At 44.8% G+C, this 25267-nt stretch overlaps 1 protein-coding gene and 1 long non-coding RNA gene across 3 annotated transcripts in view; one reads left to right on the top strand and one right to left on the bottom strand.

The window, feature by feature from the left end:
- Positions 1-25267, top strand: part of LOC308057725 (olfactory receptor 14C36-like) — a 123716-nt gene that overhangs the window by 63034 nt on the left and 35415 nt on the right. The window lies entirely within an intron of this gene.
- Positions 1212-13332, bottom strand: LOC308057717. 2 transcript variants are annotated; one of them, XR_013925411.1, is made up of 3 exons: positions 12095-13332; positions 6602-7117; positions 1212-1571 (listed from the first exon to the last, which is right to left on the bottom strand). It is a non-coding gene; the product is annotated as an uncharacterized lncRNA (long non-coding RNA). The 2 variants fall into 2 exon arrangements; XR_013925412.1 differs by having other exon boundaries at positions 12154-13332.

The following is a 25267-nucleotide window of genomic DNA, read 5'->3' as shown; positions in this document are numbered from 1 at the left end:
CATCGTGATGCATTTTAGCACAGAAAGATTAAGAAAGAAGTTGTTTCCAAAGTCTCACAGAGGACAGGAGGTGCTGACAGACAAAGGTGCAGTCAGAGCAGCAGAAGTCAGCTTGCACTTGAGCCTGCCTGCTTCAGGCTTACAGCTGACATGCAGCCGACAGGCTACGCCGGCTTGGAGGCTTGTATCACGCACCCAACTGATTTTGGGCTAGCTTGAGCCTGATGACGTTTGGCTCAGGTGTGCTGTCTATCTCTACCCTTAACACGCACACCAAGCCTCAAAGGTACAACCGTGGAGATGCAGGCCTGGATGACCGTCACATTTCCCAGAGAGCAGACTATGCCAATTGTTGCTAATGAGCGTTAGCATCAACGTGTTTCATCCCTGTGGAACATTCTCATGGGAATGCTTTCCAACATGTTCCTGTACATCACTTTACAACTGGCATGTTAAGCGAAAGTTTTGCTTCAGATATGAAAGCTGAGAAGTTTGCTAATTATCTGTGATACCAGGCAGTAATTGAACAAGAACTCTCGATTCTGTGTTTTAAACAAAAGCTTGTCTTCTTTCAAGGTGGCATCCGACCTTTTTTCTCAGCTTCCTGACAGAAATACTTTATTCCTTACTTAAATGTTTGAAACTGATGGGCATTATGAGCTGAACTATTAACTAGCACCATGATCTGGAATCTAGAAACTACCCTTTGAAGTGAGCAACAGCTCTTCAAACTCTACCATCAGCTTTTTGATGAACACCTGTGAGGGAAACAGCTTCTTAGAGACTTGCAAGCTGAACCAAATTCTCTAGAATGGATCCCAAGTACTTTTTGTGTCCTCTTATATCTCTCTAATCTGTGCACGTTTAGGTTTTTCCTTCAGTTACTAGATTTGTGAAGTTTTTAGCCTCAGGTACTCTGCTGCTTGTTTTTCTCATGTGTTTCAGGACACGTATCAGACTGGTACAATGTATTCAGTGATCTGAGACAAAGAGTTCAGACTTCTACACTAACTTCATCAGTTTGGTGGTTTTTGCTCCTGGAACTTCCATAGTTACCTCCTTACTCAGTGTTTCCTTCACAGCACTGTCGCTCTCCAGCAAATACATCTATGGACTTAATCTCAATATTGTGACATCCAGGTTTCTGACACAACTCCCAGAACTTCAAGTTTTATTTCCTTACATAATTTATACCCTTTCCCACATCAGAGTAATTAGCATAAGTGTATCTATAGAAGTGTGTTGGTAAGTACACAAAGAGGTTGTACAAGTTTAATATTTTAACTGAAGGAACAATGAGGTACTTACACGGCAGACAACAACTAAATTCTTCTACTCTCCCCTTTCTGTAATAGTTAGTTTCAGAGTAGCTGTCGCCGTAATCTCTGAGAAAACGTAGAATCTTTCTTACCGAGAGAGTTGCCTGTATCTGAACCGCATCTTTTCCTGGAGAAAGATTTTACAGATGAATCTGTCTGTCCTACAGTTTCGTTCACAGGCTCAGCTCCTGAAGTGAATTGTCTCTCTTCTGTCTCCGATGTCCTGGATTCACTTTTAACACTAGTATTCTCCTTAAAAAAAACACAACACAACAACAAAAGAAATAAAACCAAAGATCACTCAATGTTATCTTATAATAAAACTAATATCAAACCAATAAAACAAAATAAAAGCTATTCTTCTCCACTCCAAAAGGGCATCTAACAGGTGTTGAACACTGCCTAGACAGTTGACATAGTAAGTGTTTTTAACTCAGAATTAAGGTTGCTAAATTGAAACAAACTCTTACAAAATACCGTATTAAGCAAAATACGAGATCAGAAGTCTAGAATACACAAAGTTAGGGTACATGTCTCCACAGTCTGAACTTTGCCCTCAGTTATTAAACTAGCTAGAAGAAATAAGCTAGAAGAAATACAGGTGCGCTCATTGTTACCAGCACCTGTAATAATGACGACAGATCTAGCTCAAACAACTTGGCAGAGCTGTGTGATGCAGAACCACACGTGAACCACACATTTCTGGTTGGGAATCTCACCCCACCCCATCCAGTCATTAAGACATTAAGTTATAATGTGTTGCTTGCTTTTTAGAGCCCTCTGCTGCTGCCCTGCACGTATTTTGCAGGCAACCATTGGGCAGACTGGTACATTTCCATGATCATGTGGCAAAAATCTGTAGCTTAAAAAAAAAAAAAAAAAAAAAAAAAAGGCCAAACAACCTAGTTCTGTTTCTATTTCGCTGAGGCAGTACAGGCCCAAAGTTAAGCACCTGGAATTTAGCTTTAGACAGAAAAATTTTCTCAATATCACCTGTTCTAGAATATTCGTCTCCTCTGCAAATATCTTATCCATCAATAACCTAAAGATGAATGACTGCTCAGAGTCTGCAATGTTTCCTTCTGTTAAGGGGAAAAAAGCTTTTGAAAACCATTATGTGTGAGTTTACAGAAGGCCAGAGGTCACACTTGGTAATAAGATAGTCTTTCCAAAAATCACGCTTGCCACCTTGAGTCTGTCATTACTCAATGTTGAATATATAACAGGCTATGTGTATACATATCAATAGAAACACACATACATTCCTTGACAAAGTTGTATAATAACATTTGAAAAGGCCTGTGCAAATACAGTAATGGAGTACTCCAGGGAGAACTAGTTCCCTCCAACACACCTCCTGCACTTGCTGGATACCCACTTGACTCTTTTTTTCCTCTTTGAAATGTGCTGTCTGGATGTATTGCTTCAGTACTATTAACAAGGCCATGTGAAAAACACGTGGCTAGCAGTGCCTTTTGTCTGATGTCTGAACCACAACTCCTTCCCAGGCACAAAAACAACAGAGGCAGGCTGGCTGTAGGTCACTACCTACACCAGCTAGAATCCAAGTCTCACAAGTGATGATGACCTCTCTATTCCTGGTGACATTTACATAATAGTAAATTTCCAGGAAAATTAGTGAGCAGCCTTAATGAAGTAGTGAGAGAAGGGAAGATTTCTCAAGTAAGCATTCTAAACTGGATATTCCACCGAACAACTGCTCTAGAAACAATTCTGCAAGTTTCATTATTTAAAAAGAAGAGAATAATGAAGAGCAATACCAGGCGGCGGATGTAGAAACCAAATTGCAGTGTTTGATAAAGAAAAAACAAATAACATGCATATTGGGATAACCATTATTAAGAAACTGTTACTAGCCTACGTGGTGAAAGAAGTCTAGACACTCTAACTAGCAGTTCTGCAAAGGACCTGGGGTGCTGCAGTGCCCAGTAAGGCACCTTGGGCTACACTGGGATGAGCGTGGCCAGCAAACTGAGGAAATTTCATTCCCCCTCACTGCTGAACCTGTACTTCCAATGCTGTGTCCAATTTTAACCCTTACAGCTGCGTGTGTGGAAACTGAAGAGCAGTCATACTGCACAGCACCCCTTTCAGATTCCTTTTTATCACTGTGTTTATAGAATCTTACACACCGACTCTTCAGTAATCTAATATAATAGGTAATAATATTTTCATCCAAACAGCATCAGCCTAGCCCACACAAGTCTGGTTCCCAAGCTATCCCTTCTTTTTATTGTTTGGTCTTTTAAGCGAACATGTTTCTGATCATGGATTCACCGCACCTGTGGACAGACCCTCCACTCAGGTCTAATACTTCTGCAACTTCAGAGTCCAAAATGTTGTTTGGCAGAGACTCAAACAAAGCTACCAAAGCTGACAGATGTGAAAGTTTTGCCTTTTCATTTCAGTTACTGAAGAACGCCAAAACTGCTGCATCTCACTACTTACACGACTTAGGAGACACTGACTGGACTATACCTATACCCAGCTGGAACCATGATGGGAAGCTGAGGTACTAAAACTAGCAACTCGCATGAATGGGGTTTGCTGGATTAACCTTCCCCAAAGAAAGCAAGTGTTTCAGCCTTCACATAGGTATGCTGCCAAGGAGACTGAACAAAATCAGAGGCAAATTCCTCTTGATCAATCGTTACAGACATGTTCTATTTCCACTTTAAGAAGCCAATAAAACATTTCTTAGGAGTAGGAGTGGAATAAAATATGCCCATGAAAGGCCAAAGCCTGTAAAGTCTAGGACAGAAATTCATTGAGGCTGAGAGGGCAACACTGGATCTGAACTGTTGAACGTACAAACTCTTTTCATGTAAAGAACTGCTCTTTAATTTGCTGTCTTTTAGGAAATCGGGAAAGCAGAATAAAGCAGGTTTCTACTAAACTGTTACTTCTATGAGGAAGACAGTTCAAGGCTCAGTGCTGGTCACAAGAGTAATTAAATGCTGGGAAATACCTGAACGAAACAGAAAACAAAACAGCAAACATCTTTGTGTCACTGTAAAAATGTTCTCTTCATTTCAGAAGAGGATGTACTAGAAAAAGTTGAGAACAATTCCAACGCTAACCAGAGGTGCAGAGCAGCTGCCATGCAGAGGAAACTACATCAGGGCTGTACAGTCAGGAAAGAGGACTACTGAGGCGGCTGTGATAAGCGATGCGGAAAGTCACAAGTGACATGCAGTAAGCAGCCAGGGATGACAGCTGAATGTCCCTTCTGAGACGGAAATGGGGAAGCATCACATGAAACTACTAACAGCCACGCACAAAAGGAAGCTCTTCGTGCAGGAATAGCTCGTGAGCAAAGTACCAGCTTGGTCAAAAGGTCCTGTATGCTAAACCCGACAGTTTCAAGGGCTGACTTCAGCCCACAGAGCAGAAACCTAAGATGAAGTACACAGTATCATCGCAAGGCCTCGGGCTGAAAGTAGCTGGAAAGTATAAGCAGGAATGCCCTGTTCTGTTCGCGGGCCTTGTTCTTGCTCTTCCCTACACATCAGATTACCGCTGTTGTTTTGAGACTTGACACTGGGCAAGACAAACCTTTGATCTGACCCAGCAGAGCTGTTTTGATGCTCTTGTACAGACAGTGGAGGAATTTGCTCCCCCTCTGCTCCTATAGAGAGGAACAGAACGGTCTTCTGTGCGCGCCCACTATTCTGTCATAAGCTTGCTCTAAAACACATGGTACCAACAGGCACTGAAAGCCTGAGTGCTTCTGGATTCAGGGATGAGGAAGAAAACTGTGCTGGAGCCTGAAGTGAGGAGTACAGGCACAGAAGCCTCCTCTGAGAGTTCTGCACCTGCCATGACCGCAGGCTCTGGACAAGCAGGGTGTTAAGTTAACCTTCCCTCTCCTGAGTTTGGGAGGAGGAGACTAGTTAAAGAGTAGTTCTAACAGGAAGAGGGAATCTGTCAAACAAAACGCTGAACAGTCCCCGAATTGCTCTTCAATTGCTCAAAAAGTGAGGCCAGTTATTTAACCAGTTACGGTCCAGGACCAACATCAGGATTCTCACAAATATACAGAACCTCCCTCCCAAACAACTACGTGGTTCATGCACTTAATTCCCCCAGTTCTTGACAAGGAAGTTCGGGTCACGGACTCCAAAGGCCTTCAACAAGGGACAACCTGTCATTCTAAAAATGCAGTTCAAAAATTCTCGAAACTGACAACATTTAAAGTGCGGTCAACGCTTAATATAATGAGTGGGCACCAATTAAGGAGTACTGCCAACTCTATGCACTAGCACAGGGATGTGCTCTTCCCTACACAGTACGGAGCAGAACAGTCTAGTCTAGGCTTGAGCTATGCAGAGGCTTGATCAGAATACACATCCCTTTCTAGAAAGATACCCAAGAGGAAGATGACTAATCTTTATAACGCTGAAAGCAACAATGGGAGGTTTGCACCAGCTGATGATTTCCGATCTAGAAACTTCAGCGAAGGCGTCAAGCTACCGACAGAACAATAAAACAGTAGCTTCAATGCATACACAAAAATGAGATTTTGAGTGCCTACATGCAAGGTAGGTCTCATGCAGCAGAAACAGATGCAGTCAATCTCCTGAGTTTACTTTGTTTTCAAAACAAACCAAAAAAAGCGCAGAGCATGCATTTGCTGCCTTAACAGAGTAACATCTAGAATGCCCCTCACTCCTCATGAGACTTACAGTTTTACATACAGGGAAGACCAGGTACAGGTAGACTGAAGTACAATTACGACTTGTTGTACACCACAAAGTATAAACCAATGAGGATGCTTTATACCATTCAAATGTCAATAAACTATACTTTCCACAGAAAACAGAGCTTAATACCTATTTATCAGAAACAATCTAACCGTTTCTCTAAATTTAAGCAAAAATCTGCCTCCAGTGGCAATTCTCAAAATACTCTTCTTTGTTGGAGATTAAAGACGGTATGTTACAACCTAAAAAAAGCATCCCCTTCATCACCACGAATACACCTGCACTACGCATGTTTCCCATGCAAATGAGCACCCTAACTTGGCCAACAGGCTGACACATGTCATGCTCATTACCATGGGATACTTTTTCATTCCGTCTTCTTTTTTATATCTTGCTTTACCAAGCAAAACCTTCACTGTCCATTAACAGCTTAATTAAAGAAGCCTTCAGTTCTTAAGCAGGCAAGAATATTGAAAAGCTATCGGTCCAGACCCTAGCATTACTATCAAATATAGTTAGCTCAAGAAAGATGTTGATTTATCTCCCTTTACCCCTTACCTGCTCTGGACTGAACAATTCTTCCTGAAAAAACATGAGGGAGAACTCAGCTAGGCGGTGATCTGGTTCTTTGCTCTGTTTTTCATCTGCTTCCTGTGCGGTCAGAAGTTCTTGTAGTATTTTAGCAGCAGCAGCAGTTTCTATAGACAGAGTGGTATCGGCAGCACAAAGAACGTCAGAAGGCTGTAATGGAGACAAATTCAGTGCTCCATCTGCTTCCGCCAGAAATGATGTGTCTGAAGTTACAGGAGTGAGACGTTCTGGCTGGCTTTCCTCAGTTGAAGGTGTGTAACTATTAACAGGCAGTGCCTGATTTTCATTAAGCTCCAGGATTGAATACTGGCTCTCTACAGGTGCCACTTCCACCTTTTCAGCTTTGCATGATGAATGCACCTCCTCGGCAACCTGAAACATGGCTTCAAGACTGCCTTCTGCCTTCTTGTTTTCTTCAGATATATTACATAGCCAGTCAGATGGCATCAGTTCAGCTTCATAAGATGACTGCATTGGAGGATTCTGGAAAAAAACAAAATACAGTGAACTTTTGTATCAAAAAATTACCATGACAGGATGTGTATTGATTCTGTTTATCCATTTATCCAAAAGCTTGAAAGATTGTCTGTTATTCTCAGTTAAAATAGCAAGCTTAACCAGAAGAAAAAAAAAAAAAGAAGCTACCACCTTGCTCTTGGTGCACTTGCTTTCTTCTATTCATTGTCTATCCTGGAGAGAAGGTTACTTACCAGGAGCTGGTGTATGCCTGCAGATGCATTGTCTGCACACCCTTTGGACCGCAGGTGTTAAATATACCCAAGCATTCAAATCAGAGACTTCTGGTCTTAGTAGGACCTGTGGGGGTACATTAGAACCACCCTCTTCACGTGCCACGTATGTACTAGAAAATGAGAGAGAAAATCCACCTGCCTTCAGTTCCTTCTGAAACTCAAGCATTCCTGTTGTGTATAAACCACAACATTTTTAAGCAAAAGAAAAGGGTCCATATGCTGTAAATGTGCATATGGACAACACAACTTGAGGAACTCACCGCTTCTTAACCAGTAATACCATTTTCCTCCTCAAATGATTGTCCATAGGCACATCTACACAAGGGGTGCCCCCCGGGGATGCCCCGGTCCCAGGATGAGTGGGAGTTCAAATACCGGTGAAAGCAAATACTGTAAAACTGCCCTGCCTGTCACAGCCTCATGTCTGGACTCTCCTGTCACGACAGTGTCCCACAAAGGCACAACTCAAAGTCTGCATCAATCTGCATAAAAACCCGACAGAATTTCAGGTCAGAAACACTTCTTGTAGAACCTACAGCGACTGCCTTTGCCATCACAGATCAGGTCTGAACACTACTAACATTTTTCACTGTAATGACATCACAGGATGACAGGACACAATCAGCAATCCAGTGATGATTTTTTTAGTAGAATTCATATATATCGAATATATATCAAGTATATTGTTCTGTTTAAAACAGAACAAAGACAATGAAAGAGTTTTTTCAAAAGCAGCAAGTCCTACCCAAGTGAAATGATAGATGACATTTTAACAGCCAGTGTCTGTACTGCTACTTCTTCTGGAGGTGACTCAGTCAAAGGACACTAGAAGGGTCATTTCTTCTGACAAATACAAGTCATACATGTTGAACAGAAACTCAGGTCTATTTAAAATACAGCCTTCTTTTGGAAGAGATCCAGTACGAAGGATTAGTCCTTAGTGCCTGACTATCCTTAGACCTTCTAGCTGAGGTCATGGTTAATGAAAAGCTACTTCCAGAGACGAGTAAATTAGAGAACGGGAAGCTACAGGATCACCTACTAGGAAAGCCGTATCAGATCAAACGCCAGTGAAGGACTTGGTCTCTCTCTGATGGAGATACCACAAAGAGATGAGATCCCGTCTCCTGGGTGTGTGAAGTCAAGTCCTAGTGTGGATTCGTGTAGATGTGCCAGTTTGTAGATAGCCACACACTGTGGAGGGTGGGGGGAAACGGAGGGGAAAATAAAACGTGGAATTTGAGAAATTTAGGTTAAGTTAAGCAAAATCTTTTCATTAAAGGCTAAGCCACCTTTATGTTTTTATGAGATAGGTTCAAACATTATTCCTCTCATTTGATATTTTTTTTTCAGTTCTGTTTTTTTTAAATGTTAACAAGGTGTTTAATTTCTGTTGCATTGCTTGTTTACTGTCGTAAGTAGTCAGGATTTTAAGTAGATCTGGGTTACCAAACCGTCCAGGAGTAAGATCATCCCTGCCAAAACCCAACCAACCAACCCACCCATACTGAATCTTTTTCTGCCTCTTCTTAGGGGACCTCAGCTTGAAGCTGTTATAGCACATATTGTCCTCTTGGATGCACTACAGGATCTCGTATGTATTTCCAACAGGAGAAAGTGGCCACGCAAAGGTACAATTTAAATCCTTTTAGTTCACCTGGAGAAGATATGACAGACGAGGATGGGGGGGGGGGGGGGGGGGGGGGGGGGGGGGGGAGGCAGCAACGAAACAAGGAAAACTGATAAATATTGAGAAGTCAGGGCTTGAAAGACTAATAGTTTGCTGGTCATTCGAGCTCAAGAGGAAAAATGGTCTAACTTAGCAAAAGTGGTGAAAGAGAAGATGGGCATTTCACTTATAAGATTAGCATAGCGTGTGCAGGAATTAAAGCACAACCGCACCTTTTCAGGGACTGCTAGGACTACACAAATCTGGCTTGAGTGCTTGGGCAATCGGAATTAGTTCAGACTTGATTTCTTTTTGAAATAACATGGCTGATTATCATTCCTTATTACAAATAAGAAGGACTGCTTTTAAGGTCAGAAAGTTGTTCTTCTTTTTTCTTGCACGTAAATTCCGTTTCCCGTTACCTCTTGCTTCAGTTCCACAAGGAAATACTGACAGCTTAATAACCATGGTAATAGCAATAATCAAACAGCAGGGCTGCTTTTAAAAAAAAAAAAAAAAAAAAACAAAACAAGACGAGGTGGGGGCAGGAAAAAAAAAATATTGCTGAAATCCAATATGTAGCCTCAGGTCACATCTATGATAAAGCAGCAGGGAAGTATTGAGCTAATGGTTGTGAGCTGCCAGCACTGCTGTTGCAGAAGATAGCAGGAGGTCTCTCAAAAGACTCATTCCTACCCAAGGATACTGATTCATCACACTAATCCAAACCCCACTTAAGAGAACCCAAATGAAAAATGGGTAAGAAGTTGTACCTGCGCTCCCTGTTTTGTAACCAACTGTGATAAGAGTGTAATACAAACCTCTGAAACCCCGATTTCAGAAACCTGGTGAGATACACCATCATCAGCCACCATGTCTGGGTATAACCACCTATGTCCCCTTGCCATTCCACGCAGTAATTCTCTGTAGCTTTTCCTGGAGAGCAAACTGCAGCCAACCAACCAGTTAGTTACCGGCCTGGTCTGCCCGTGTTCCAGTCAGGGTCACCTAACACTTTCAGCAGCTCAGGTGCGTACTGTACAAGCCCAGCAGCTGGCCTCCAAGACCCAGAAACTCCACCTGTCTTAATCTCTCCTAAACTTAAAAGTGATGCGCTCTGCAAGACCCAGTAAGGAACAGCACAAGGTTTAAGCTTCCTTGTCCAAGAGTGCCCGCTTTTCCTCTGAGACCACAAAGCACCGTCTGGATCCAACATAAACGGGGCTGGTAACCAGCTTGCTGACTACTAGCGCGCCGATGCGGTTCACTGTCTTCGGGACTGGTCCAGCAGTTTCGTATAGGCTTTGCCACTCCTACCTAGCAGCACACAGCGTGACCAAACAGCCTAAAATGCCCCGTAAACCATGCTTCAACAGCATTGCACTGAATTCCTGCAACTGGTGGAAGGTATTGAGTGGAACGATAGGAAATATACTATGCAACAGTTCTATTTTTTGTGAAGAACAATAAAAATGCTTAGTCAGACAGGGCTGATGAATTTTACCGCTTTTGAGGATTTGTGCAAGTGGTTACTGATGGATGATGGATACACCAGCAGGGCAGGATGCTCAATACTGCAGCTTGCCACATCCCCCAGCAGAAGTTTGGGGAAGTATATGCCCCAGAACACACAAAAGGCAAACTGATTATTCCCCACAGCTCAGCAAGAACCGCAGGCAAACTGCTGTCTTCTGTACCACCTGCACAGCCTGTCACCACGTTCCAGGAGAAATGACCTATGCTACGCTAAGACTCAGAAATCTCTAGAAGTCCCGTTGATCCACGCGGTACGATAGCTGTGTTACCCTGCTCAGAGACAGCTGGTTACTGACCTGGTGGAACTGATACAGGGCACCGCTCACCTTTGGCCTTCTCACGCAGAGGATCGCCTTCCCGCAGTCTCTGCCCAGATGCTCGGCAGCTTTTTGCTGGGGGTTTCCAGGAAACAAAGCAACCACTAGCAAGCGGCCTAAAGCTCTTCTGACTCCACACACTGCCCATGGACTTGCTTCTCCAAACAACTGAGTTTTACTAGACCCTTTGGACACTGTATATTATCCTTCAATTAGCCGCAACACCACCTTTGACAACTCCTTTGGAATAATTTACTATCCCATGGATCTCGGCCTTCCGAGATAAGCTATTTAATTGTGATTTTCCATCACTCAGAATGATCCTCACGTCCTGGATGAAAAAAGCAGCTCACAATGAAAGTGAGAGGACAGAGATGCACTGTGCGAAAAATAAATACTACAATATCGACGGCATGACTGGCTGTTGGCTATTTATAGCCTTACACTAACGTGTTATCCTGGCCATAACCTGCCCATCTTGGATAAGCTTATTTTTTAAAAATGTCATGAATAAAAGACAAAGGTTGATATTTGCAAGACAGGAAACTGGATGATCAAGCTTGGGTAGGTCAACCCTTTTTCAACACACATAAGCATAACTTGCTTCGCTTGTCCTCTGTGAGGGGGAAAAAAGTATATGCGTTATGCTGTAATAGAAAAGGAAGCTCTTGCATTCTTACTTCAGATCTTCTGATACCTGATAAGCCAGGCCCTCCAAATAAGGTGCAGTTTCCACTAGAATTACATAACGCATTTACAGGAAGTACTGGATTTATCTTTAATAAGAGATCTCTGAGGTGGGTCCCATTCCAAAAAGTCACCTTAGTTTTTCTCGTTCATCAAATGAAACTCAGGACTGCAGGAAGCTGTCCGGGACAAAGAAGTGGAGCTGCTTCTCAGTATTTTCATAATATTAAAGAATCTCTTTTTGTCCAGGCAAGAACATTCTTCAAATACAAATGCAGGCTCATTAACTAAAGGTGATTCTGGTGAAGTCAAGCAAAAAAACACTCCACTGATGAGGACACCCACTATGCTGCTACCCTGAAACCTAACCTGAATTACAAAACTACCCGTTTAACATTCAGTGGCTCTTTGAAATAGGTATTTGTAAACCACATCACTTTCACTTTATCAAGCAGATCAGTTTTCAAATTTATGTCCTTAATTTCACACGTGTATAAACCTGCAGTTCATTCATACAGTCTCCTTCGCTTTCACCTCCTTTCAGTAGGCTACGCTCACCTGGACAAAGCTGTCGTGGGTGCACGCTGAAGCAGTAGGACCAGCACAGCCAGCCAGAGGATCTGTGTGGGCTGCTGCTGAACAGCTCTGTGGTGTGGCTGCAAGAATTCAAACACAGCTATCAGACCGCCAGAACTTGTGTCTGGTGTGCAGAGTTCTATTGCTTACTTTGATTAAACATTTCAATAATCACACAGTAAATGAAATTCCAGAAATTTATTGTTACCTCCCAAGTGATTTTAAGACCAATTTCTTAATCTTAAAAATATTTAAGGTATGTATAGATATATTAAAAATATATATTGTAAAACTGGTAAAACACACACATACCTGCAGAAACTTCATAATCACAGTCTTTTGTGTCTTAATATCACCTCTTTGATTTGGCTGCTTGAGTTTCTTGTCACAATACACCACAGAAAGCGTATTCACATAGCTGAGCCTAGGTGTTCATACACACATACACACTTGTGACCATATGAATTTTAAGACTTACAAAGAAAATGAATTATCTTAACCGAGAGTGTATCATTCCGAAGAATATCATGACTACTCCTAAACTACCACTCACCAGGAAGGTTTTCATATGTAAATGAACCCTACAGGCACAGATGTATGCAAAAGGCGTGATTGGACTTGCACTGCCAGGTGGCACCAATAACTAATATGTCTCACATGGTCTCTGTGACTGATTTTTCATTATTAGACACTCTCAGATAATAAAGCTTCAACGCATTTCTTTGATGCGATTCTACTACTGTCAAAGGTTTTGCAGATAGCTGAAAGTAAACAGAACTAAATCCTTAAACTAGTTATGGTCTAAGGCTAGTGGGGAAAAAAAGACTTAGATGAGCATATTTTATTTTACTGACTTTTCAATAAGAATCATAATGAAAAACCAGGGAAATCTTTTTGTCACGGAAGTTAACAAACAAGTTTGAATACACATAAAAAGAAATCTTTTCAGAAAGTTCTACTTTGATTTCATTTAATGGGACTTCAAAAGTGAAATGAAAAGAGTCAAGAATAAGATTGAAAATACATTCTTTAGTTCTCTCACTTATTAAATACGTATCTTAAGGTTAACTATCCCTTTCCAAACAAACTAATCTTGCTGCTATGCTCTCATGATGAAGGAAACCAGACTTTTTCATGTGGACATCTGAAGAAACACGATTTCAGCATTCTGTATAATATACAGAAGAAAGGATAGTGGAGAGATTAAGAGATACACAGGCACAGAAGTAAAACCACTGAGACAGTTCTAGAGTGACAGTGAAAATTAAAAGATTTATCATACTCCAGTGAAATGTCACTTACACTCTCAGAAACGCCAATTAATTCCCTGGAGTTTTCAAACGCCTCAGATTCCCTAAGTTTCTGTATTTTAGTTTTGATTACACCTTGCAAAGTTTGGTATGTTTTCACTGCGTTCTCACACCCACCTCCCACCCCAGAAGATTCAACCTGAGGAACATAGCCAAGTTATTCTTTAAACTTAAAGCAATGACCTTCATCCAGTGAGAGAGATCTACATATTCATGTCTAAATCTACGCTGGTCTCCCTCAGCTCCCCTACAGGCAGTACTTCAAAACAGGCACTTCCAGGACACCAGTAATCTCACCCCAAGACAAACTCTAAACCAAGCAACGTGAATCGCACCCAAGATGCCCCTTTCCTTCCCTTGACTACGGAAGAGGGCTGGGGCCTTAGCTGAGATAGAGACAACTACAATTCATCATGATGAGTTTCAGCCTATGCTCTGTAACAACAGAAACACAAAGCGGGGACCACCTCCCACCTTAATGAAGCAAGTATTCTGGATGAGGCTTGGAGCAACCTGGTCTAATAGAAGGTGTCCCTGCCCACGGCAGGGGGGTGGGAACTTGCTGGTCTTTAAGGTCCCTTCCAACACAAACCATTCTGTGATTCTCAGGACACCTGCTCCTGGGAGAAGACTTAATAGTTAGCAGCTGGCAAGGCAGGCTCCACACTTTGGCCACCACAGTAATCTTTGCATAAGGGGCACAAGGCAAGGAGCACGTGGCAGAAGTTGCCTGTCTCTTAAACATTTAAGTGTGTCTACAAGAAATGCCCAGCTCCTCAGAACCCTTCCTTGACAAAAATGACGTTATGGAAACTAGTGATTATTGTCCGAAATGTTCTCAGCAGAGGTCTCAGAAGAGATGCACAAAAGATGTAATGATTTCACTGTGTAGGATTTCTAAACAGGGATAGACAGCTGTCTTTGTGAAGGTGCGGCTGCCAAAGGAGGAGCAGGCAGAAGGAAAGAATAATAACTGAGCTTTAGTTTGTTCAAGGAAAGAGTCACTGTTCTGAATTTCAGAAGTTTTAGGGAAATCACTTGGAGAATTGCGGTGAATGAAGAGACGGGACACAGCTTGATGCAAGCAAATGTCAATTTATTGCACAGAAGCATGAGTTTCTATACACTTTCAGAAGCTGCGCGTTTTAAACAGATTGGTTCTTGAAGCTAAGCCTTGCATACCAGGCAATCCCCGATTGGTGGTTAACTACCATCAATTAACCGCAAGGTGTTACCTCTCCTTGGCGCCATCCTTGGCGCCATCCGTCTCCCACTCCCCTGTGCTCTGTAAACATGCCTCATCATGTTAATTGTTGTCCAGACAAGCTCGAGCACATTCCCCTCAGCTAACTGATTGCCACGCATGGTCCTAGTTTCCAGCCTGCTCCTGCACCGCCCGCTGGTCCCCTCACCCTGCCAACCCCTCAGCTCCGTGGCCACCAGCATCTCCCGTAGCTTCCGTGAGCGACCAGGCAGCTGAGGCCCGGGGCCGAAAGTTGCCGCTCGGGGCGGCCCCGCCGCCAGCCCGGAGCCGTCCCGGGGGCAGCCTGGAGGTCCTTGAACCACGGCGCGGGTGGGCGCCGGGCCGTGGAAAGCGGCTGCAGTCAGGGCAGAGCGTGGAGCACGTGTTCCGTGGCCCCGCGCCCTGCCATGGCTGCCCGGCACCCCGGGACCGCGTGCGGGAAAAGGGGCGGGGCCGCATGGCCACGTGACACAACATCGAATCCCAGGGAGGGGTGATCTTGGGAAGGGCGGGGCAGGGGCGGGTTCTGCTGAGCAGCCGCTGCTGCCGCGGGGTGAGGGCGGTGGGGATGGAGGGGACGGAGGGGAGAGAGGGGAAAGAGGGGGGTGCAGGCAGCGGGGACAGAGGGGGGTGTGAGTGGCGGGGACAGAGGGGACAGAGCGGGGTGCGGGTAACGGGGACGGAGGGGACAGAGTGGACAGAGGGGGCGCGGGCGGCGGGGACAGAGGCGGGCACGGGTGGCGGGGACGGAGGGGACGGAGGGGGGCGTGGGCGGTGTGGGCAGAGGGGACGGAGGAGACGAGAGGGGGGTTCAGGTGGCTGGGATGGAGGAGACAGAGGGGGGCGCAGTCAGCGGGGGGCTGGGGAGCTGCTCCATGTGCCGGGGGTGCACCGGGCTAGTGCGTACCCCGCCGGGAGGAATGCTGCCAGCAGAGCAGGTGTTGCAAAGTGTCGGCTTTAAAACCACTGGCAGTTCACAAAAGGAAAAGCAAATTTATAAGGAGTGCAGAGGAACACAGAATAAATCGGGAATTGTGTCACATTTGCCCTAAAACCCCCCAGACCAGTGCAGTTCTGATCCCCACACCAGAGCACATCAGGTGGGGTTAAAATGGGGCAGAGAAAATCAGCAGCGAGCATAAGAACTAGCTTCAGCGGAAGGAAATGCTGAAGAAGGAATCTTCAGAGGGGCGGTTATTGTATAAAAAGATAGGTAGTAAAGTTGTAGTTAGTGTAAAGGAGGCAAGCACGGCTAATGGAGGATTTCAAATAGGAGAAATCAAATCAGGTACTTAATCACAGGGAAACCGGGGAACTAATTGCCACAGGATGTTTTGGGTACCACAATGTTACTTGGCTAGGGGAGGGTGTGGGGGGGTGCGTGTGTGTGAAGAAAAGAGAGAGGAAAAAAAGAAAAAGAACAAGATTAGCTATATTCACGAACACTAGAACTCTTAAGAGGCACCTTTGTCACTGCGAGTGCTTGCACTGTGCGCTGGCACAGCTCTGAGGCGGTGCCTGAGCTGCACTGGTGCAGATCTGCCCTCTCCTCAGCCTTGTGCTGTCAGCTGTGACTGCAGGCAGACTGCAGGAACCAGCAGAACCATCCTTACCGCTGCAGAACAGGAATCTGCTGTGAACCAACAGGCGAAGAAGAGCAGGGAGCCGGGGAAGGGAGAGTGCGGTGATCTCTCTCTCTGCTTGCATCTTGCCCACAGGTCACCAGCAGTGGCGGAAGAAAATGACATTCCTCTGTCTTGGCTGCCCTCAAAGCAAGACCGTCGTGAGAAGACTGAGCACCTGTGTGTTTCGTGACCTCAAATACATTATCTTGGAGTTGTCGTAAGATTTCTTAGCAAGAAGGTACAAAACCAAACCTCTTCTTTAACTAAAGTTGTCCTTACTGCTTTGGTTTACAGCACAGCCCCTAACCACCAAGGCAAGCAAAAGCGCAGTAAGTTCCAGAAAGGGGGCAAAATTGAATAAACTGATGGGAAACTGTTCCTATTTTTAAACTGAAAGTAATATCCCTCTGCTCTTCTGCATAGCTGAAGTGAGGAAAATGATGTTTGGGTGGGGTTGCTAACAGAGTTTCACACTTCAAATTAAACCAGAAGCAGAAATTTTGTCAATGTTGTCATCAAAGCTAAAATCCAGCACCACAGAAGGATGTTGCTTTACCCGAGGAATTAATGGCCTACGATTCTAGTAAGCTCATGCTGTCGTCTTCCCAAGAGGCTTTGCATTTTTTTTTCCCTTTGGTAATAATTTATTAAGAATTATGTTGCTTAGTGTAAACAGCCAAAACTTAAGTAAAGCAAATCTGAAAAATCCAGAAAAATGTCACAAAAAAATTCTTCTCGGCATTCCTGAGGTTGTCTTTTGCATTACTTCAGTGAAATGAATTTGGGTTTCTCTCTCCCTGTGCAGCAAGAGTGCCAGAAGACCATGACTACCTGATGGTGGGACAGGTGAGGTTTTTAGTGTATCATCCGTAAATCAGGGCAGAGCCAGCAATACATAGTCCATAACTGAAATGCAGGGCATGATTCCCTAGAACTAACACACAGAAACATCGGTCCCTTTCGTACCACTGACCATTCTTGACTTCAGGCACAAGAGTGGATTCATTTGCCACTTCTTGGTCAGTGGGTTAAATTTGGTCCTGAGGGCTTTAATCGTTACTTTACTGTCAAAGATTGTTATTAGCCAAAGGTGATGGGAGCTGCAAGAATAAATAGCTTATTACTAATTTGTGTCATTGACATATGAACTCAGTGCTTTCCTTCTTTTTCACCCATGTGAACTCAAATTGCTGTTAGCCCGCACGCCCCTATTTGCCATGTATCATGGCAGTTACTCCCTGGTGTCTGCCTCTCTCACAGCTGTGCCTTTCTCTGCAGCTAGCTTTCTTCCTCCTTCCCTGCTGCGGGACACCAGAGATGTGCCTATTTTACACACGAGAAGGTGGGCCTTTGCCAGAGATTCATAATCCTCTTCTCCTGCCAGTGCTTAATCTCCATTCCAACCTTTTGTGATAACCTCCTAGTTTTCTATGTTTCCCTTTCTTACCCATATATATAGTAAAACCCCCTACCAACTGAACTGAATGTAAATTACACATTTTGCAAACTGATTCTGCAGAGCTGAACAAAAATGTTATTGTTAGCTTGTCTACTGTATGTCAGGGCAAGGACAGCTGCATTTCCATGCAGTGTGCTGACCCTGACTACCATCCAATGACATACCACTGTTAGTAAAGGCAGCACTTAATCCCTGGAAGGTCTTACCAGGTTAAGTGGAGGATTTTTCATCACCTGGAAAACATAAATTGATGTGTTCTTTTGTTCAGCTACCAGTTAGTTGAGGTAGTGACCAGTTTACATTATCAAGCCTGTAATTTGCAGAAGGCCAGATACGCTACGTACAGTCACCCTTCCTGGGCTGAAAATGTCTACCTCTAAATGCCTAAGAGGAATGTACATATATACTATAAAGCTGGAAAATAACTGTTCTTACCGTGATTATATGCATGTTAGATTTGTGAGTCCTAAGAAGTGTTGCTGTAATTATTTTCGGTTTTGTTAGGAAGATAACAAAGAACAGTTGAAAAACATTCCCTAGAGAATTAACATTTTGGAAGAAATGTGATTTTTCTTACATTTTTTTTCTAGCTAAAGAAATAATCAGCTAGTACAGAAGGATGGATATTGTTTTCTTATTGAATGTATAGCAGTACCAATCTTTGAGCTCCAGACGTCTTGTAACACAGCTAAGACAGTCTCATACTACTACATTTTAATTTGTTCTGAATCAACATAAGTAAACACTGAATATTTCTATCCATGTCATCTTAATTAGGAAGGAAAGAAGGACCTAGATGCTTTGCTAATAAGTCAAATAAGACTAAACTCAAAACTGTTTTCAGATTTGACAAATTTTGGCAAATAATCTCTATTTTTAATTATGGATGGGATGAGGTCTGGAAGCACAAGTATAGTACAAGACAACCAACTTTCCTACTCAGCTGACTCATCTGAAACTATGGAACATGACAATTTTAGAACGGAAGCCTAAGAACATATCATCAGCCCATTGTTCTCAGTTCTAAGTGATCTTTGAAAAGCATAGTTAACTTCTGTTTCATGTGTTAATACCATATTAAATTGCCTTATTGCTTTGTGATGTAGAGAAACTTTGGTGTTGACTTGTCTGATTCATTTCAAGAATTTTTTTTTCTTGTAAGTTTGAAAAAAGGTTATTCCACTGAAGCAAGTTGATTGCAAGAAGTTTCAGTAATTGAATCCCTAGATAGTTGTCTTTATTCTGGGAGGTTTTGTCCCACTTCTAATGGATTTTTAATGCTGGAACAGTTTAATTTAAAACTGTTGCCATAAAACATGTTAGAATTTTCTATTTTTGTTGCAGGATTTTTTTTCCCCAAAAACGTTTTTAAAAGCTGAGGTTGAACAGGTGGGAACAAATAAACATGGAAGATCACGTGAGCCACCAGGGACAGCATGGGGACTAATTTAAGGAAGATACCATTGTGCTGTCAGTGTGGAAGTTAGTGTTACAGCAGCGTGGAACTACTTTAGATGGGCTGTGGTTAAGATGTATGTTATTGTGAGCCAGGAGACAAGGAGTAGAAGCGTCCACTGTGACTGTTTTTAGTGCATCGACCTGGGAGAATTTAGGATTGACACTGTTAGAAGCTGTGGTGAAAGGGGACAAAGAGGCGTCGGGGCTTTTGGCTACATGGGGACTGCTTAGAGATGCTGTGGGGGGCTTGAAAAGTCAGCAAGACGTCAGTGGGGGTGTATCACCCAGACCTCTCCTGGATCACCCTTCAGTCAACAGACAAGAGGGTGAGGTGGTGGGGGAGGGGGAGAGTCCATGCCCCTTACCAGTCACCACTCCTCAATGTCCCAAAGCCCCCAAATCTGCCGAACGGCATCGGCCTATGTTCGGTAGTGATTCCGAGGATGAAGACGACGAGCAGAAACCTTGGCGGACTGATCCCTGCCCCCCTGAGTCCCACCGGCATTTATGGCAGCCCACACTCCCTCCTCCCCCAGCCTCTTCTCCCCTCCCGCCTGCCCCCTCTGCTCCTCCCCTGCCTACGCAGGGTGGAAATGCCAAAAATGGGGAGTCATGTCCAGCTACAACAAGGTTATCAGTCAGAGGCAGTGAAGAATGTGGTGGTGGTAGAAATCCAGTATCCAGTGTAATGGTAATGCCGCGCGGCCCTCGGCAATTTTGGCAGGCTGTAAAAGATGGGGTACAGAAAGAGGGAAACTGGAATTTAGTAGAACATACAGGTAGACTGCTCCTTGATGTTACTACTCCTTCCACTGTTGCGCTGCATGCATATCCTGTTATAACAGGAGACGTGGCTGCTGGTAATCCCAAGGTTCATACAGCATCTGCTTGGAAAATAGTGCAGGACTTGCAAAAATCTTTTTCTCAGTACAGGGTGAATTCGCTGGCTTCAATGCAATTGTTACATTTGCTTACCATGGACACTTGGACTCCTTTCGATGTTTCTCAGATGGCGCAGATCATTTTCCAACCTGTGCCACTAGCGGTCTTCCATGGCACATGGCGGGCAGCGGTGGAACAGCAAGGGCTGCAGAATACGAACCTTCCACAAGATGATCCCCGGGTTGGTAAAGGCCTCATGTGTTGATGGGCACTGGACAGTATGCCAGCCCTCAGCAACAGGCTCAGTGGTCCACTCTAGTGTAAGATCAAGTCCAAAATAACCAAGTCCATGTTGGTGTTTGCGATATAGACTTTACAGATCAAATATGTGCCTTAGTTTCTACACCTGTGCCTCCTGGTAACATTCCAAAAAATACATGCCTTGCTCAACTTGTGCCTTTTGAGAGCTGTGTTCCCTGAACAGAGCCCAGATGGCGGGTCGATGAAGGATTCGCCTCCACAGGAATACCTCAAAATTCTTGGACACAAGAACCATCTCCACAATGACACAACCTGACCTACACTCTGGCGTTGTCGGGAGGCACTCCTGCACAAGTGAAGTTGAGCAGTCTTCTGGATACCGGAGCAGACATAACTGTCATATCGAGCAAGGACTGGCCACCTCATTGGTCTTTGGTAAATAACGCAGTGGGAGTTGTAGGTCGGGGGGGCGTGACTACAAGCTACTTGTCTGTAAAACCTTTACAGATCAAAACACAAGAAGGACAGACTGCCTCCGTCCGGCCATACGTTGCCACCACAGCACTCACTTTGTGGGGCCGAGATTGTCTAGGACAGCGGGGAGTTGGGATCACCACGGATTTTTAACTGGGGCCACTGTACTGCAGGCAGTGAAACAGCCTCCCCTTGGTCTACTTGGTTGACCGACAGACCAGTATGGGTAGGTCAGTGGCCCCTGCCCCAGGAAAAGCTGTGTGCCCGGCATGAATTACTTAAGGAAAAATTAAACACGGGCCACACTGAAGAGTCACATAGCCCGTGGAACACCCGTGTATTTGTGATGAAAATGATTTCAGGTAAATGGCGATTGTTGCATGACCTGCGTAAAGTGAATGCAGTGATGGCCCCTGTGGGGGCCTTGCAGCCGGGATTGCCGTCTGCCACCGTGATACCAATGGAGTGGGACATTGTAGTTATTGATCTGTAAGGCTGTATGTTCACCATTCCTTTAGATCCAGAAGACAAGGCCAAGTTTGCCTTTACAGCACCAACTAGAAATAACTCTGAGCCCACAAAAAGGTACCACTGGACCGTGCTGCCTCAAGGCACGAGAAACTCGCCAAGCATTTGCCAGTGGTTTGTAGCTCAAGCCCTGAGCTCAGTGACAGACAAATACCAGGACGTTTACGGTTATCGTGGCATGGATGGCATTTTGCTAGCAGCACCATCAAAAGAGCTGCTGGAGACAGTTGAGATAGAGTCCAGACATAGTTTAGCTGAGTTTGGGTTGATTGTAGCTCCTGAAAAAGTTCAGAGACAAGAGCCTGGAAACATCTGGGCATGAATGTGCTGAATACAACTGTGTCTCCACAAGCTATAAAATTGAAACTGGACGTAAAGACCTTGAATGATGTCCAAAAGCTTGCAGAAATGCTGAATTGGTTATGGCCTTATTTAGGCCTTACTAATGAACAAATGCCACCTCTGTTGCAACTTTTAAAAAGAAAAACACAGATCTTTTAGCCCCAAGGCCTTTAACGCCTGCAGCCTTGGCACTTGTGAAAGAAGTCAAACACTTGATCTCTGCACGACGTGTGGCGTATAGCTATCACGCTTCCTTTAAGTGGTTTTCTTCTAAAGAACCAATCTTCTCCTTATGCTATGTTGGCCCTGTGGAACCAGGCTTGGGAAGATCCACTGCATGTACTTGAATGGTTGGTTTTGCCTTTGCAGCCTAAGAAAAATAAAAGGGTTTTTTCTCAGTGCCTATGTCTGGAGGTTGGGTTCTTCCAAAGCTGAGCTCAGGAACAGGCTGAAGGAATTGCCCCCAGAAGACCATGCTGCTGGGCTTGGGTTCCCCATGGCTCAGGGCAGGAGGGCATGGGGCAGCGCGTTAGGGCATGGGCCTGTGTTGAGCCTTCGCGTGTGGGTGCCCAGTGCCCATGGGAATGGTGGGTGACCAAGAGGGATGTGCCTGGGACCATCTCCCTGGGCTTTCAGGCACCGCTGCCCTGCACAGCAGCACCGCCTGCTCAGGGCCATGCCTGAGACCACATCCCTGGGCAAGAGCAGATGTCTCTGTGTATGCCCCAGCTGGGGCAGGCTGCTGTGCCCCTGGTGCAGCAGGAGGTTCCTGGGGAGCCCCCAGGCCAGCAGCCTGGTGCTGGGGACAGGGACTGGCCCCGAGGGGCTGCCGGGAGTGGGCAATTAGGGTCCCTGTGAGAGAGGAGCAGCAGACAGAGGGAGGCAATGTCCTCTGTCCCCTCGTGCCATGGCTGGCACCTGCCCTGGGACTGACTGGCAGGATGAGACCCCTCTCTGCCCACAAGCATCTCCTGTGACCTTGTGAGAGTCTGCGGACATGGGGTGAGTGCCCAGAGCTGTGCAGCCCCCTTTGGGTGGGCAATTGCATGGGGCCAGCCCAGCGTGGGCTGCTGTGTCTGCCTGGGCTGAGGAGAGGGCAGGGGAGGGGGGCAGAGCTGTGGGGGGGCTGGGCTGGGAAGGTCCTGGGAGAGGGAAACACCAGTGAGAGCTCAGCTGTATGGGAGTGCAGGGTGGGGGCACACAGCAGGGTGGTCCTGGTGCAGATCTGGGGGTCAATGACAAAGGAAGCAAGGCACCAGGGGAGCAAGACTGAGGTTCCTCCTCTGTGCCATGTTCTTTGGAACCTAAGGAAGCCGTCCCAGGGAAATTTTCCCCCAAGAAGTCCCAAGCAACGCTCATTTCCATGTCTGGTTATAGAACTCAGCCTCTATGAGGGTCATTTGCTGCATGATCACCTCTTTCCTCCTCTCTGCTTCAGTAATACCCAACTTCATCACCATTTTCAAGAAAAAGAGAATCAATTTCCTACTGTCCCTTGCTACACACAAGTCCCATAGTTCTTGCCACAGTTGATCACTCAGCCAAGGTGGTGGTCAGACACCTTCAGCCAGATCAGGTGCTCAGGACTTCATTTTGACAAATATTGAGGCAGGCATTGAATGAGATCCCACCAGCTGGCCCGGTTCTAGCACATCAGTCTTGAACTCTAAACAGCTTCTCAAAGACTCCCAAATCTCTCTCAGCCTTTCCTTGTCTATAATGTCCTCCAGGTTCCAGCCATCATTCTGGACTGTGCAGGAATTGCTCCAATCTGGCAGGGTCTCTCTTGTGCTGGGGAGCCCCACTGTGGGCTCAGCAGTCCTGATGTGGTCCTGTGGTGGGTTAACCTTGGCCAGCCCCCAGCCAGCCCCCAGCTGCTCATCCACTTGCCTGACTCAACAGGACAAAAGAAGAAATTATACCAGCAATGCTCATGGGTCATGGCCAAAGATGTGTCATGATGTCAAAATTCAATTTCATTTATTGCTAATTCAAAAGTACATGAATTGCGAGAAACCAGGACTAAACCATACAGACCATTCCCCTCACAGTTTCTCCAAGGGCCAAATTACTCCATTGCTCCCAATTCACCTACACACCAACACCCTGAAAGGGTGTCAGTAGATTTAGGGATGTCCACATTGGAGGGGATATTCAACAAGTTATGTGCATTGATTACAGATGTCAGATATGTCAATTGCTTTACCATTCTCCAATTTAAGACATACAATATCATTGACAAAACAAGACCGATCAAGACCAATATCAAAAGGACAACAATAGGGTGACACAACTTGTTCAAGATGCCAGTAGCAGTCGGTGACCATCAGAAAAGTGTGTCCCACCATCCATGTTCTGCATCTTTTCTCACTCTTCTCAAGACACGGTATATTTCTTCCACATTGTGATGGACAGCTATCAAGGTTTTACGTTCGTTTTCTCTAACCTTTTCCAGAATCTTGATCAAGTGTTGATGCTGTAACAGTTGTTTTACCAAGGTGAGATTCATTCCCATGGATACAGGCGGCAATTCGTGAATCAGTGTATAATTAGATTTCAAGAGCTGGTGAGATGTGACTGGGGCTAAATAGGAGAAGTCACATCCAGTGATGTTCATAAAATGCAAACGCAAAAATTGGAATGATTCTTAGCATCTGCAATCACCGTATCTACAGATACAGAATTACAAGCAGTTCTCAAACATGCACAACCTTTGCCAATATATACAAGCACTGTTTCAGGGTTATCGTCAGGACGAGTCTCAAAATGACAGATATTCTGTGTAGTGTCTAAACAAATGTCCTGAGCTCTGATTGTGGTGCCTTCACAGACAAATCCTTGTTGTTCCTGCACGATAGAAGATTCCAAATCTACAGTTTGCCATTTCTCCCCCACCTTTTGGGCCCATACTCTATGCTCGAAAGGATAGAGTATGGCTCCATTCTGGTTCAATCCTAAGGCAATAATGGGGTAGATTACATTTACTGACGCATGGGATATCGTCAATACAATAGTGGTGGCAATGTTTATGGTGGGGTTATAAGTAAAGTTTACCAACTTCCACCAGGATTGGAGTTTCCTCTCAAAGTCGGTGGCACTGTCCCAGACTACTTTCCGAATTTCAGTGGGAAAAGTGCCTCCTTCACCTTCTCTAATAATCGAGGCAGCCACTGATTGTATCCTTAATTGGGCCTGGATACAACTAAGAGCCAAAGAAAGGTTATTTTGGATTATAACAAGTGCATCTACAATCAATTTGTGATCTTCCACATTCACCTTTTCCCATTTTGGTAACACATCTGCTAACTGCCACTGGTCAGTTCCCAGAGCCAATAGGGAAGATTGCAAAGGCTGTTGCAATCCTGCCAGATCATTAGCTGTAGTTGCCAATTTGTTCATGAATATCTCTGAGTCAATGCCATTCAGAAACCCCAATCCTGTTCCCAAAACACCAGTGAGGTCTCTCCGAGTCCGTTTCCCAGAAGGTGTCCGTCTCCGCAGCCAGGTTATCCAT

The sequence above is a fragment of the Falco punctatus genome (assembly GCF_963210335.1).
Source record: "Falco punctatus genome assembly, contig: scaffold_29, whole genome shotgun sequence".
Lineage (NCBI taxonomy): Eukaryota > Metazoa > Chordata > Aves > Falconiformes > Falconidae > Falco > Falco punctatus.
Note: the sequence above shows the minus strand (reverse complement) of the source record. Positions and strands in the feature narration are given on the sequence as shown.